This window comes from Octodon degus, unplaced genomic scaffold (genome assembly GCF_000260255.1).
Source record: "Octodon degus isolate 3935 unplaced genomic scaffold, OctDeg1.0 scaffold00008, whole genome shotgun sequence".
In the NCBI taxonomy this organism is placed as follows: domain Eukaryota; kingdom Metazoa; phylum Chordata; class Mammalia; order Rodentia; family Octodontidae; genus Octodon; species Octodon degus.
In genome coordinates this window covers 6,377,241-6,393,604 of record NW_004524584.1, presented here as the reverse complement: position 1 = coordinate 6,393,604, position 16,364 = coordinate 6,377,241, and the positions used below count along the sequence as shown (strand labels likewise).

Here is a 16,364-nt window from a genome sequence, read left to right as displayed (position 1 = left end):
ATGACATTACAGTACAAGTTCTCATATGTCCTGAGTCTTAATTGATCTTGGAAGGCTGGGGCCAAAATGTTGGCTTTCCTTGCAGCCCTCCTTTTTCTTTAATTTTGGTCTGCAAACTTAGGTTGTTAACCCCCCAGAAGACAAGCTCATTGTTATTATCATACAACCTAGGCTGTTAAGCTTAACCTCACTATCTGTCTGAATGTCAAACATCTTAGGCATAACATGGAACAAGTATTTTCATCAAGTATTGATACATTGAACTTTAAGTCCCTACAGAATATGATAAAAATATTTTAAAATTAGAATATATTTTAAAAATAGGCATAAAGAATTATATGCTTCTTATGTTTACATATAAGTCCAAAAATCTCACCATAAACAACCTCGAAGCAGGACAGTCCCACAATATTCCTTTTCCTGTCTCATGCCTTCATTCACCACCCCCTTCTTTTTGAACAATCATCTACCCAAGAGACAGCACAACAGCAACTGGCATGTGATGACAAGCAGCCCATATTCAGAAGACCAGAATGACAGGCACTGCAAGCATGAACCTACTATTACAAATTGCGATCTTCAGTGCAGTTGCTTAGTTCACAGGTGTCAGTATATATAGTTAGTCAGGGTGAGAATCATTCCAATTAACTGCTTGATTCAAAAATCTTCTGGATATTCTCAGGATCATTGCCTTACCTATCTTCTATATATAACTGTATGTCTTGCCACTGTCATGTTTCCTAGCTCTTCTCCTTTCCCTCTTTAATTAGTTAGTCCTCCAGTTCTTGCTTTCCTTTTACTTGTATTATACCTTTCTATTTGTGTTTCTTCTTTTGAGTTCTTATACTAGGGAAATTATATGATATTTACACATGTGTGTCTGGTTTATTTCACTTATGAGTATATGTTCAAGTGGCATCCACTTCAATATAAAGGCTTCGAGTTTATCATTCTTTATAGCTGAATAATACTCCATTGTACAAAAATACCACATCTTTTTCCTGAGCGATTATTTCTGATCTTATTTCTTCTATAGCCTGATGGACCTATTTCTTTACTTTAACTGCTATCATTTCAGAGATTTCAGGTGTGTGATTTCCAAGTTCTTGCAGGTCTTTGTCTCCTGGATTTGTTCTGGGTGGGCTAGAGGATTAAGGTTGCCTTTTTCTCCCGTGTTTTGGCATTTTTGGATCTCCAAGTAATCACACAGACAGAGTCCTGCAGGCCACCCGGAGTTGGCCAAAGTTCTTAAATGGCACCAGGAAAGCTCCATGCCTGTTTGCACTGAGCCCACAGATCTCAGCTCTCCTGTGTCCTGCAGGCCACTCAGAGTCCTCTTAAGTTCTTAAAAGTTTGGACTAGCACCAACAGAAGCTCCATCCCTGCACGCTGGGAGCTAAGGGAGTTGAGAGCTTATTAGAGTCCTGTGGCAGGAATTTCTGAGTCATATGCTAACATTGTGTTTAATTACTGGATGATATTTTAAACCGGTTTTCAAATTGGCTGTTCTATTTTACATCCTCATGAATAATGCATGAAGACCCCAACTCACATCCTCAGCAGTACTTATTGTTGTTAGTCTTTCTTATGATCATCATCATGGTGAGTGGTAACAGTATCTCATTATGATTTTGATTTGAATTTCCCTAGTGATGTCAAGTAGTTTTTTGTATGCTTATTGGACCAGTGGGAGCGCCTCACAGTAATGTTTATTCTGTACTTTTGGCTATTTTTAAATGAAATTAGTTGTCTTTTTATTGTTGACTCATAAGAGTTATTTTTATATACTCTTATCAGATATGTGATTTGCAAATAATTTCTCCTACTCTGTCAATTGTCCTCACTTCCTTGATAATGTCTTTAGAAGTAGAGAGATTTTCATTTTGAAGAAAGGAAAATTTCCAATGTAATTATTATGCTTTTTTTGCTTGTACTTTGATGTTACCTAAACCAAGGACATGAAATTTATACCACTATTTCCTTCAAAGAATTTTAGTTTTAGGTTTTAAAAAATCATCCTTTTTTTTTTTTTTTTTTTTTGATTTGAGTTGATTTTTGTAGAGTACTCTCTTAGGACAATGCATTCATGAAAACAGGACAAGAGCTCTGGTTTGGGCCACAGCAAAACTATTATTCATGATGATCTTGCAAGTTCTGAGATGTGATTTTTCAGGGCTTTCTCTTTCTCTCCTGTCGGGTCACTCCTGTCGCCTCTTGCGCATGAATGGGGAGTCCCTAGGACCCAAGGAAAGACATTTGGAAGAGAACTTCCAGCAGCAGTGGAAGCCACTTGGAGATATCTGGGGCAGGGAAGTGTGCTGGCCCTTGATGAGGAAGCCAGGTGGACACAGATATGCTTCTGAGAGGCCCCACAGCTGCTTAAGGTATGGTTAACACAGACTGAAACTCAACCCAGTTTCTTTGAACCTTAGGCCTGCATGCTTATTGTTGTTTTCCAAGAACCCAAGTGCTGGGTTGGTGTGTGGAGCTATGGTTCCTCTTGCCATTTCTACAATTGCAACTGTGTGATTCTAGGCCACTTACCAAGCCTTTTTGAGATGCTGATTTATGCTCTAAATCATGATATCAGTGATCATGTACTAAATATTTTTCTTAACTGCTTGAGTCCCACTGATCTATGGTGCTTCTAAAAGTGTTAGAAGGTTCAATTGTGGAGATACCAAGTAGTGTCTCTACTAATATATAATATACTGTTGTACCCAGTTTTTAGAATCAAACACAAACAGATCTCTTTAGAGTACTTTAAAGGCTTACCAGAGCCACTCTGGGGACTATAGCTTGAATCTATAGGAGAGAGATGTGCTGGGTATTATTTCTTAAATCTGTTTAACCACTGAAGAGTTTTTGTTAAATCTGACTATTGTGAGCTTTCAATTGAATGAAGCGACCATCATAGAACTAGATTTCAGTCTGTGTGTAATATTTTGAGAGTCAGAAGCCATGGCTCATTGCCCCTAAATTAGATCTATTCTGATGCTGCCTGCAAAAAGCCCATCAACCAGGCATAGGTGACACAGAAGATCTGTGGTCAGCCCACAAGGTTTACCCAGTCTTCTCCCCTGTGTTGGTCTGACAGTCAAGGATGCTTATGTTCCTCTGTTTAGCAACAATGAAAGGCCAATCTACCCTAAAATCCTGAATCCACTTGATCTTCTCCAGACCAGTGAGATTTTCATCATTTCCGAGGTGAAAACCAGGGTGTCTTTGGGCTCTTCTGTGGTCAGGTTGCTACTAGACTGAGCCCTAATGTGTGTGTGTTGCGGGGGATGCGGAGTTCTGCACCCACCGAGGCAAAAGAGGGTCTGGCAAGGCCACTGTGCAAGATAATCTTCCTCTTTTCAGTAGCCCAGGACATCAGCCTATTGTAATGAAGAGTTTGAGATGGTAGAGGAGGAAAAATTAACTTAGGAAAAATATGCATGATAACAATATAAGTGATGTATATATTATTTGCTAATAATTTTATATTTATTTGTTACTAGTTGGACATTCTTTGTTCTTCAAAGATTCACGTACCAGAAGTTTGGTCTCCAGTGGGTCAATGTTGAGAGATAGGGGAACCTTAAAAAGACAGTGCCTACTGGTGGTGGGCACCTAGTGGTGGTGACCCTAGTGGGTCACTGGGCACCACTGTCCTAGGAGAGTAATGCTGTGTTAGACTTCTAGCCTTCACTGGGGCCTAGACCAGTATCCATAAGGGTAGCTGTTATAAATAAACCTGGCACTTTCCTCTTCTTCATGCACTGCTTATTACTGTCTCACATGCTCCTGTCATGTCATAATGCAGTGAGGGGCCCGCTACTGCCATGCTGTTTGGATTTCTTAGCCATGAGAATTGTGAACCAAGTGAATATATTTCTTTATAAATTAGCCAGTACCAGGTGTTCTGTTGCAGCAGCACAAAACAAACTAAGATGGTACTCTTTTCATATTGCATTCACTTGCTTTTCTTTCTTGGATAAATGTTTCTATTATTTTGCATTCCTGAAGTATAAATTGAGAGTTGCATGATGGGTGTTAGGATTAGAGGGGGATGTGGGGCACAGGAGAGGGCACTCTTTATCCAAGAGAGGTAGATGGACAGGGGCATCGTGTTATAAGTTTTTATTCTGCAGAAAGGGAAAAATGATGCATTCAGTCAAGTGCATGTCACTTTGGCTAAAGTGACTCAGGTAGATGTTCTGTCTATTTTGTACCCCTTTTCCCTAACCTAGAAGCTTTGCAGGATGAAGTATTCTTGGATACTGTCCCTCTCAAAGGCTGGCCATATCCTATGCCAATCTGACTAGACTGTCATGGCACGAGCAATAAAGTATACTAGAAGTGCTAAGAGATCCCGATTCCAAACATTCATTCCCTCTGTCCTGTGATACACAGGTGGGGCCACACACAGTCCTCTCCTGCGTAAAGCAGTCTTGCTGTAGGTGATAGCACAGAATATCACAGTTCTGTGCCAAGAAAACTAAAATTTTATATTTAAAAAAGGACAGATAGGACTCAGGTGCTCAGAGCAGGGAAAGATCATTCCAGTCAGTGTGAGAGATGAAAAGTATCCATGACGATAAAACAGCATTTACAAATGTCCTTAAAGAAGGTACAACTTGATGCAGCACCAGCCCCGCCCCAGGCACGCTGAGCCAGAGATGAGACTGGGCGTGGTGGTGCACACTGGTAATCACAGTGCTGGGGAGGCTGAAAACAGGAGGATCTCTGTGAGTCCAAGCTGCATAGTGAGATCCTGTACCAAATACATGTAAAAAAAAAAAGAAGAAATCAGGACTTGAATGTGCTGAGTTGGGGAACAGTTTTATGTGGCTTCTTCCAAGTTCATGGAGGGAATGTGCAGTTATGTAGTGAGACAGTGTCCTGACCTGAGTGTATGGAGTTCTATACTCCAGGCTCTGGAGTTTGAAAATTTAAAGCAGTTTGACACTTTTTCTGTTCCAGTAGCATTCCCTTGGAGGTTCTGGGGGACTTCCCCTTAGTGCTTTAGTTTGGTAATGAGTGGAAAAGCTCATAGCTCTAAATACCATCTATATGCTAATGACTCCAGAATTTACATCTCTGGCCCAGACTGGAGCTCAGGAGTCATATATTCATGTGCTGACTTGACATCTCCCCCTGGATGTCTAATAGGCATTTCAAACTCAGTGTGTTCCACACGGAACTCTTGATTTTCTCCTTCATATTGATTGTGCTCTACTTTTCATCATCTCAATAAATGGCAGCACTGCAGATCCAGTTGTTGACTTGAAAAAAGGTAGGTCGTTCTTGATTCCCCGTCCTTGACAACTTCCCCTCCCTGCTTCCAATCTACTAGCTAGTTCTGTGGCTCCATCTCTAGAATAAATATCAGTTTCTGCTTTGCATCATCTTCCACTTCATCCTCACCTCTGCTACAGTCCATGCCTCACAACAATCAGACAGGTGGCTTCAGAAAGGAAATTAGTTAGACCAAGTCCTCCCTTCTTTAAAACCTTCCAGAAGCTTGCTTCTTTGCTCAAAGTAAAATTAGATTCCTTACTAGATCTCTGTAATCTGACCCCACTCTTTCCACTCTGTCCAGACCATTGGGCAGCAAACATATCTGCATTCCTATTGTCCCGAAACACCTCACAACTATTATTGCCTGAGATCTTTAGCACAGCCATCCTGCATGGGGTCCACCTCACTTACCTCAGCCTCTGCCTCAACCTCAATGAAGTGGATATTGATGTGGCTGGCTCTGATGTTCCCTGACCTCACAGTCTAATAATCCTTTCCTACTCCATCCTTATTACTGCATTTTACCCTGTTTTACTTTCAATAAAATGAATACATCTATGAATTTTTTGTGCATTCGTTCATGTATTGGCTATCTCCACTTCCTCTTTTCCCTTTAACCTTCACTGCAATAGAAGCTCCATGGGAGCCCTAGTTTTGTGTCCATCTGGTTTGCTATGGTATCCCCGGCACCTTTTATGTAGCAAGAACGCAAAATGTTTTTAAACATATGTGTAATGGAATTTTTCAAGCAAGCACAAAAGTAGAGAAAACACTACACTAAACCCACTTCTACTCAGCTCTTAGCTTCAACAATTATTAACCAAGGCCAATCCATTTTTATAATCTTCTTGTGGAAACAAACTAAAATATCATCATTTCATCCATAGATATTTCAGAGTGTATCTTTCAAAGATAAGGGCTCTTTAGAGAAAATAGCCACGGTATCATTATCACATCTAAGTAAATTTATAATAATCCCAGACTACCATCAGATATGCAGGTAGTTTTTAAAATTCCCCCTGAAGTCTCATTTTTATCGCTTGTTTGTTGATATCAGGTTCCTAAAGAAAAGATCCTTAAGTTGAAATTTGTTCATCACTTCTATTCTCCCTTTGATGTACTGATTTTTTCTTGAAATCTGAAGAAACCAGGCTGTCTATTTTAGAAAGTATCTGATGATCTGGTTTACTGATAGTTTTCCACTAGGGTTTTTAGTTTATTCCTCAATCTTCCACATTTCCTGTAAGTGGAAAGTAAGAAGCTTGACAGGATCTAGGCTGGTTCTTTAGAAAGAATACTTGAATGTCACTTTCTTCAGTCAAGGGTCACCATATCTGATTGACTCTGTAATGTGAGAGGTGTTGATTCTCATTACTCTGGTCTGGTGTTTTACCAGTGACTGCAAAATGTAGATATTCCAACCCTATCATTCCTTTTGCGTATATTAAATTGTGTACTTTTATAAGAAAAGACTTATGCTTATTGAGGGACAGTGTGTATAGGAAAAACAGACAGTCAATTTTGAAAATAGTGAGTTGGTCACTATGTCCTCCAGTTGCTCAGTGAGGGTGTCTAAGAATCATCATGAACTCGTCGACCGAAACATATTTGATACATTTCATTCAATAAGTCTTTGTTGAATGAATAGATAAGTCAACAGATGCGAGTTAGAACTCCCTATAGACTTCTAGTTTTTTTTTTATTTCCTGACTTTGTAGTTCCAGATTTTATATGCAAAACTGAATGATTTTATTCTAGGGTTAATTTTTTTCCTTAAATATTTTCTTAATACACTGGGGCTTTATTGAATAAATACAACATAGGCCCTGCTGTTAGGAATACTCTTACCCATCTGCTACTAAGCAAAAAATTTTAATCAGATCTTGAATTATTTCATTATTGAAACCAGTTGATATGCATCTCACCTAGACAGGCACTGATCCCTGGCTCAGAGGTCTTGGTGCTGACCTCGGCTTGGTCCAGTTTTTTATGCTGTGGTCACTAACCTCTCCTCTGAGCCTCAGTTTCCCCATGTGAATGTATAAAGATGACTCCAGGTCATCACCACAGCTCTTTCCAGTCTTTACATTTTGCAAGATTTGTTCCTCCCTGCTGCACCCAGCCTCTAGGTAAAGGCTGTGTCAGCAATGTCAGATGGAACAAGCAAGGCAGAGGCAGGGTGTGGAGAACCTGTGGGTCAGCTTGAGATCCCCATCATGTAATCCAAACAGCTGCTCAAAAGGAGCCATGGCTGGGTCACTCCTGCCAAAACAACAAATGACTTCCGGGAATGTCTAGTGGCATAGAAGGGAAAAAGTCTGGGTTCTGGCTGCAGGAAGCTGGGTTTTTCAGATGATCTGATGCCTCCACCATCCTTCCCAGTCCCTGTACTTCCTGTGAGCACTGTGACACCTCTGTTCATTCTCCGCTTGCCACAGCCATTCACCCTCAAAGCCAGGGCAGCCTTGCCAGCAGCCCTGGTAGCACTGCCTGCCTGAATTCTCAGACCCAATGTGCCAGAGTTCTTGGGCTTTTCCTTCTTTTTGCCATGAGGCTAGATTGCCTGGGAGTCTTCTGTGAGCTGTCAGATGGGCTGAGCTGCTGCTGCGCTGTCCTTTGGGTTCTGCCTTCCAGTCACATAACCTTTAATTCCCCATCTCCATCAGTGGGTAACTCAAGTCCCTAGGGAAAGTTTTTGTTTATGCGATGCATACATGAACTTGATGGGGTATCTACACATGATAGAATGTATTTTTTTTTTCTTTTAAGGAATGTAGAAAAATAATAGATGTTAGAAATGATACACAATTTTAAAAACCCAAGATGACAGGTATTCAACAGTGGTTGTTATATTGTGCTTTGTTGTCTTCAATGTAGTTGCTCATACTACCAGATATAAGCATATAAAATTGGTCAAAGTAAAATTTTTTTGTCTAAATGTTTTTATTTCAAACAAGTAGTTTCAGTAAGCAAGACTTTACTTTCCCCACTCCAAAACAAAACAAAAAACAAAACAAACAAACAAAAAAACCAGGACAACAGACTTCATTTGATAGCATAGTTCCAAGAATATGAACATCATTCTAACTCATTGTGGTTGGGGTAACTTTTATTTATATGCAATTGTTCTTACATAAAATATTACCTCAGACTACTTGTCACACAAAAAGAAGTGGTCTCAATTTTGTGTGGGGGGTAGTATGTTCTCTAGGTGCTGAAAAGGTGGGAGAAGCACAAACAACCCACTCTTTTAAAAAACTAAATTCAAAGTAGAATTTTCAATTCCCTCTTCTCCTGTAATAACAAGTAGTGCTGGGATCTGGCACCCAGATATGGTTTTGTCCTGACCATTTACAAAGAGTCCTCCCCCATGACTTGCATCATTAGGGTTATGAATAACAGTTCATTTTGAAGACAGCTGGATTTATTCTTCCCTCCTTTTCTTGCCTTCATGCTCATGTTCTTTGGGGTGGCTGTTATCTGAGGGTCTTTTAGAGCCACCAGGCTGTTTGGCTTCTTCCAAAAATTTTTCTAGACCAAAAGGATCTTCTTCAAACTGAACAGGTCCTTCTCAGCCTCTCTTATGGTCAGAACCAGAAAATTCCTTGTCAGGAACAAATCTGTTCGTTTTTATTCTGACTTCTAGGTCATCACTGTACACATCCTTGTCCAGATTTTTACTGGACCTATGAATACTCTGGGCCATAGCTTTACCACCTCTCCAGGCTTGATCATAAACATTGTAAGTTTCCTCTTCTCCACCAGCAAATCCACTGTCCATACCCTCTGATTGATTGAAGAGCCTGTGGTCGTATTGAACTTCATCTGAAGTTTGAGGATGGGGCACACCTTTGCTGATATCTCAATTTTCATCTCTCTGCAGTTTTGATCTCTTATCAGGAGCTGCCCTGGAAGGATTCTGATCCTGCTGTCTCTTTGCGCCTGTCATGCCAGATTTCATCTCTCTCATGTGCCTCTCCATCCTCTTTTTCCACATGGGTTTTGATGCCAGCTCTCCTCTCCCTAGCTTTTGGGCCATTTCTCTAAGTTTCTCTTCATGTTTCTCCTTTTCTTTTTGAGCCATCTTCCATTCCACCTGGGCATGCATTTCCACAGCTTCATGAGCCTTCTGATCAGCAGTGTAGAGAGCTTCAGCCAGTTTGGCAAAGTTTTCATTTATGTTTACTGTCTGAAGTCCTCTTCCATCAGGAGCCAGAAGTTTGTCTAATGGGATTGTATAACCCTTTGCGTTTTTCCAGTTGGAAATACAAGGAGGAATCTTCCACTCTTGCTGTTCCTTTACAGTCATCTTCTGACTAGGAGAATGTAGGACAGGTGCAAGAAGAGAAGGTGGTCCTTGCGGAATTTTCTTATTAATCTTGAACCTTGGAGGTTCCATTGGGATCTTTCTGCATTTCTACCATTCTAATAACCCTCTGTTTAGCTCCAGAGTTAAAAGCCACTCCCTGCTGGGACTGTGTGTATTGGATACACTGAGCAGGAGCTAGTTTATCAGCGGCTCGTACTGCCATGGCTGCAGCAACCTTCTGTGACACTGACTTTTCCAAGGCTACCCTTGTCTTTTCTGTTATCTCTTTAATAACTTCTTCATCGGGTCTATGCAGCCCTGGATCATCTGCATTTATAACCTCTTTTGGAACCAGGTCAGTGTATGGTATTTACTATAAATGACCTTGTCTTCTGACTGTCTTTGTCGAGCAGTTGCATCATATTTAATGTTTCCTTCAGGATCCACCTGAATGGCCAAGGCATTTGACATTTTTTTCTTTCACCCCATATCCAGTGGATATTGAGCCACATGGATCTCTGGAAAAGCACCTCCATCTCCAAAATCCTCTAACAACCGAGGTATCCAACCTTTCCTGTATCCATATGGGAGAGGTCCTCTTCAGGAGGAAGCCAGTGGGGCCTGCCGTGATCACTGAGATCCTGCTTCTTCTTCAGCCTCAAGCTGGTCCTGAGATAGTTGAGTAGGTGCAGGTAAAAGACTGACGAGCGCCATCTTCTTCCACTTTTCCAACACTCAAAGAAAAAATTTTAAGCATTAATTGAAACCTTAAAAAAAAAAAAAAAAACCAAACCAGAAATTAGTAGTACCCCTATCTTAGCTAAGAAATGTGTTTTCCTTATGCCTCTTAATATTGGCTTCCGATAGCTGATAGAGCATTGTGTGTCCTCTGGGCTAAGAACCTGGATAAAAATTGGGAGGGGTGTTTTGTGTGGCATCATCCACAATTCCTGGCAACCTCAGGATGGTAGGAAGAGATAGACAGTTTACAGGAGCCTGTTATTCTGCCTCTGTGCCATCAATCTCCCAGTGCTTATTTGTCACTATTATTGGCAATGGGTAGGCCATTCTAAAAGGGAGGATGTCTTAGTGACTTTTCTTGTTACTATGACAAAATACCCAACACCCTTAGTCAGTGGAAGAAAGGTTTATTTAGCTTATAGTTTTCAGAGGTCTCAGTCCATACTCAGCTGTCTCCAAGGTAGGTAGCACATGGCAGAGGGGCAACAGTTTATGGTGGCAGAAGACAGCAAAAGCAACAAGGAGGGGGTCAAGCCTCCTTCTGTCCCTTGTGTTATGTCCAGTCTACAGGGATTAGGGTAGTGAGAATCCATTCAGTGAACTGATCTAACAGTCACCCACCCTCAGTCCAGCACCTTTAATCCCAACATAGCACTATGAATCCATCACACTTTATATTGGGCCACCTCCAAAAAACCCCTAGACTGCATGAGATATTAGAGAGGACATGCAGACCCCAACCATAACAGAGGTCTTATGCTCACCTGCAAGGTGCTTGCATGGGGTTAGAGTGCCACAGACTTTTTCCCCATGGCACCTGTAGGTAGTGCTGGACCTCTCTTCTGTCTTTAGGAGGCATATGCCTCTCTACCATCCGCAAGTGGTATCAACAGCCTTTCCAATTGTGGCAACTGGAAATGGACAAATGGAGTCACATGAGTGGCTGAAAACCACCCTGAGAGGCAGATTCTTGGTATCTATTTGGAAAGAAGAGGATGTATCGGTTAACTGTGTAGAAATACGCCAAAAACAAAACAAACTTAAACCCTGACCTTATACTTTACTTGAATTATAAGTTGAAAGGGGTCACAGGTCAGAATGGAAAAACCAAAAGTGGGAAAAACATACTGTGCTCTTAGGGCAAGTATTTCTTAGATTTGACTCCAAAAGTCACAATCGTTATGAGAAACACTGAGTGACTGATTCATTCATTGATTGATCCCATCAAAATTAAGTTTTGTCCTTCAGAAGATACCATAAGAAAGTGAGACGATGTAGCACTAGCATAGGGGAAAATATTTACATATCACATCTCTGATAAGGAAGTTATATTTAAAATTTATGAAGACTGCACAAATTCATGAGTAAGAAGTCAAACAATTCAATTTAAAAATGAGCAATATTTTTGAATAGACATCTCTGCAAGAAAGATATACAAATGATTAATGCACACATGAAGAGATGCTCAGCATTGTTAGTCAGTAGAGAAATGCAAATCAAAAACACAATGATATTCTACATCACACTCAACTAGAATGTTAGTAATTTTAAATTCAAAAAAATGTAAGTCCTGTACAACACCAGTGTGAGTGTAAAACTGTACACCCACTTTGGAAAACAGTTTGGCAGGTTCTTAAATTAAACATTAATTTACCATATGATTTGACAATTCAACTTCTAGCTTCTACTCAAGAGAATGAAAACATATGTCCATGAAATGACTTGCATACAGATGTTCACAGTAACACTATTCAGAATAGCCCAAAGGAGAAATATTACGGTTTCTCACCAAGTGGTGAATGAATAAACAAATGTGGTATATCCATACATACCCATGCAATAGAATGGTACTCATTAATGTAGAAGAATGCAGTTCTAATCCATGCTGCAATATACACGAGCCTCAGAAACATCATGTTAAGTAAAAGAAGCCAGGTATAATATTGAACAGATGCAAGAAATGTCCAGAAAAGACCAATCTACAGAAACAGTAGGTGAGTTCCTGCCTGGGTGTGAAAGTTGGAGCTGGTCGTGGGACTGCACTGGATGTGACTGGGGATCATGGAAGCTCTAAGATGATAGCATGGTGAGGACTTTCAACTCTATAAATTTAATAAAAGTAATTGAACTACACATTTACAATAAATTTTATGGTATGTTCATTATAGCTCTATAAAGCTGTCTAAGAAAAAAAAGCAATAAGGGAGACAGACTCCAGAATGCGCTTTGCCAAAAGAATGATCTAGGATAAGTACCCGTCTCAAGGTACCTCTGTATGAAGTCTTAGCCTCTGGGGAAGGCAGCAGGGCCCTCCTGGTTCCTCAGGTGAGCCCAGTCTGAGGGCCTGCCTTCCCCTGCAGCCATGGCAGTCCTAGGCAACTCTTAAGTTTACCATTTTGGCCACAGTTCATGACCTCACACTGTCAAGCTTGTTCTCGCCCTCACCCACGCTGCAGGGTCCTGCCCCTGCTCTCGGTGCCTCTCACTGCCTCGCCTCCACCTCACCATCACAACAGCTCTTATAACTGCTGTCAGCCATGCCCCCAGCACTCTCCATTTCTCTGGAATGGGGTTCCTCTGACAAGCATGCCCTGCTCTCCAGTGTACACCCCTGGGGCTCAGGAATTCTGGGTTTATGCTTATTGGAAGTCTCCTCAATCTACAGGAGGAGAAGATGTGGTAGAAGCTCACTGACAGGGAGAAGGGAACTGAAGAAACAATGTATGGGACATGGGATGAGGGGGACACTATGACTTAGGTGCATGGCATGTCCTTGGTGCCTGTAGGAGGGACCAGAGCAGGAGCCACAACAGAGCAAATAAAACAAGAACCTCAGGAGCAGTGAATGTCTTTTATAGTTGAATCTGTTGGATTTTTCTGAATCAAGGTACCCTCTCAATTCCCCTTGAAGATTGATCCTTGCTATCAATTTGATCATTTATTTCTGAGTATAAGCCAGCTCCTCAGATATTGAGTCCAATTTTGGAGATCTTATTATGTGGTAGACTCTAAAGAAAGTGCATAATAGCATCAATTCCTTTATCCTTACAAAACCCTTTGAAGTATGTGCTATTACTATCACCCCATTTTGCAGATGGTAGAACTGAGGTCCAGAGGGTGAAGTCAGTTATCCTAGGTTTGAAAAGCAATCATGAGCAGAGCCTGGACTGTCATCCTAGCATTTGGTGTCCAATTTCTGCATTCCTCTGAGTTCCTGCCAAGGTGTATCTGATGGGGTAGGAGGTCAGACTCTTAATGACCCTGGCTAAGAAAGCCGGAGACCTTCAGGACAAGCACTGTGGCAAGCTTGGGGAAGAGTAAAACAAGAAGCTGATGTGCTCTGTGACAGGCATTCTGAGAACACAAGCAGCCCCAGGTTTCCTGTCTCCTGGAGGGAAGGGAGAGAGGATGGGCATGACAAACATCAAGCACAGCTTCCTGGCCCTGGTGGCATAAAAGACCAGTCACACTCACCCCTCTTACAGCTGTAGCCTCCAATAGTAGCAACATGGGCATTCAGCCTTGTCTACCTTTATCAGTCTCTGCTCTGGGCTCTGCTATCTCACAGATTTTGACTGATTGAGTCCCTCTCTATATCTGCTTCTCTTTCTGTAATTCCTGCAACCACAGTCACATTCAGAGGGGGTCCTTTACAAGTGCATTTTTATGTGTGGACACTAAGCTTCTCCAGCATCCTCTTCCACAATGCTAAATCCACAATAGCACCTGGGTTCAGAACAGGTATGAAATCCATATGTTAAAAACAAAATGATGGGGCCGGGGAGATGGCTCAGTGGAATAAGTGCTTCCCTGGCAAGTGCAAGGGCCTGAGTTCAATCCCCGGTTCCCCCCCTACCAAAAAAAAAAAAAAAAAGATAAATGAGTTATTTAGATTGGGTAGTGATGGCCTGGAAGGCTAAAATAAAAGAATCTGAGAGATCTGAGCCTGCAAAATGATGGGAACCTACTTCTGGATCAGCCCCTTCATCCCAGTGGGACCCATGGTCCCATCCAAATGGGGACCCATGACACACTACAAATGGGACTCACGCTTCTGTCTGAATGAGACTGAGGCCTCTCTCTGTAAAAGGACCAATGCTTTCCTCCAAGGGGCAACTGATGTTTATATCTAAGTGGAATCTGTGCCTTCATCCAAAAGGGAGGCTCAGGCCTCTACCCTAGTGTCTGGGGCACGTGCCTCATTCCAGAGAGGGACCATGCCTTCATCCACAAGGAGACCCATGTCTGCTACCAAACAGGACCCATGCTGTCATCCGAACGGGACTAGTGGCTCTCTCTAAATGGGCCTGTGTTTTCCTCTTGTCCGTGCTGTGCGGAGCCTTTTCCGGGCTGCTCCTGCAGCACATTTTCTCCTCGCATTAGGGCAAACGCTCTGCAAGGCTGTGCTCCGAAACCCCAGGTGGGAGGAAGTCTCAATCAGCATGCCGCCTCCTGGAGCCCAGCCATTCTTTTCAGTGTGATGGTGGCAAGCTGGGCAGGGGGCCTTGCCGCACAATCCTGAGCTCCCTCGGGGCCATTTTCCTTTCTTTTCCCTTCTGCTTGATTATTATTCCAAAGGCCTCGTTATGGAAATTACAAAATAATGGTTCTGCAATTTGTGCGTGTGTGGCTGTGTGTACGCTAATTACTGTTCCCGTGTACCCTCTTGGAGACCGGCAGCAGAATCCAGAGATTCAGCTGACTCTTCCTTGCAGCTTCACCTCCTTTCCTTCTTTTGCTTCTTGTCCTATCATCTGTCACCTCAACTCTTTGCCTTCTCCAAGATATGAGATGAGGGTGGCCTGAAGTGTCTGGGTAAACGTGGCTGTCCAAGTCCATAGACATACATCCAGAGAAGCCTAGGACACAAAACCAATTTAAGGCTTCCCTGGGCTGGAAGAAGAGGGAGGACACCATCTTAGAAACAAGTGAAGGGTTGGGGAGATGGCTCAGTGGAATAAGTGCTTCCCTGGCAAGCTCAAGGACCTGAGTTCAATCCCCGGTTCCGAAAAAAAAAAGAAACAAGTGCTTTGGTGTAACAGAGATCCATCCTGCATACTTGGGGCAGCTTTGGGAGTTGCTGGAGACAATGAGGGTGAGCTCCACTCCAGCATTGCCCCATGGTGTGCTCACAGTGACACATCCCTCCCTAGCCAGGGAGTCCCCTGCAAAACTGGGAACTGGGAATGGGAGGCATAAGAAGAGAGGCTTCTTGGTAGGAAGAGCTGTCACTGCAAGGCTTGGTCCAAGTGTGCTGCTGCCAGGCAGATGAACGCTGTCCTCAGAAAGAGTGTTCGTGGGAAGTGGAGGTTATGAAAGGGAAGGCTGGGCCCAGAAGAGAAGCCAGAGGAGCAGGAGGCAAAATGAGCAGATGCTTCCTGACCAAAGCCAGAATTCCTGCCGCTCACTATGAGGTCACTCAGATCTGTTTGAAAAACAGTTATTCCTGGGGAAAAGGAAGCCTTCCTGATGATAAAGGGTAATAGCTTTAATCTAAGTATCCCAGGGGAGATTGAGATGGGGAAAAGGCAGAGCCCTCAGGAATCTTCATAGGTCGGAGAGTGTGGCCTTGGGCAAGGGAAGGGGCCAGCAGTGTGGCAGGAGTTTAGAAAGTGGGGCACCTGCGGTGGTGGGACAATAGGTACCTGTTGTATTTGACAGCCAATGAGAATGCTGAAGGTCTGGTCAGAACTTTCAAAATCACCTTCACTAAACTTCATTCAAGCTCCATCTAGCTACTTAACCTAGCCTGTACTTGGTCTCTACATCTCTTAAGTGGTGTAATGACAGGACCTACGTCCTAGGCTGATTGGAGAATTAACTTTGACAGTGTGACTGGGCCTTAGAAAAACTCCTAAACCGGAAGCAATCTTTGCCCATGATGGTTATTTGCTGTTATTATTGTGATGGTGGCTGTGTTGCTTTCAAAATTAAATGATGCAGTTTCTGTACAGAATTGACCACAGTGTCTAGACTATAACAACTGGGAATTCCATGTTGACAGTTACTCTTACTTCCAGCTTTTTCT

General features: G+C 42.3%; 1 protein-coding gene and 1 pseudogene across 2 annotated transcripts in view; one reads left to right on the top strand and one right to left on the bottom strand.

Annotated features, from left to right (window-relative positions):
• The window catches only part of Ephb1 (EPH receptor B1), a 436,689-nt gene that overhangs the window by 254,091 nt on the left and 166,234 nt on the right, over positions 1 to 16,364 (top strand). The gene's annotated exons all lie outside the window — the stretch shown is intronic.
• Positions 8,711 to 10,309, bottom strand: LOC101570064 (annotated as a pseudogene).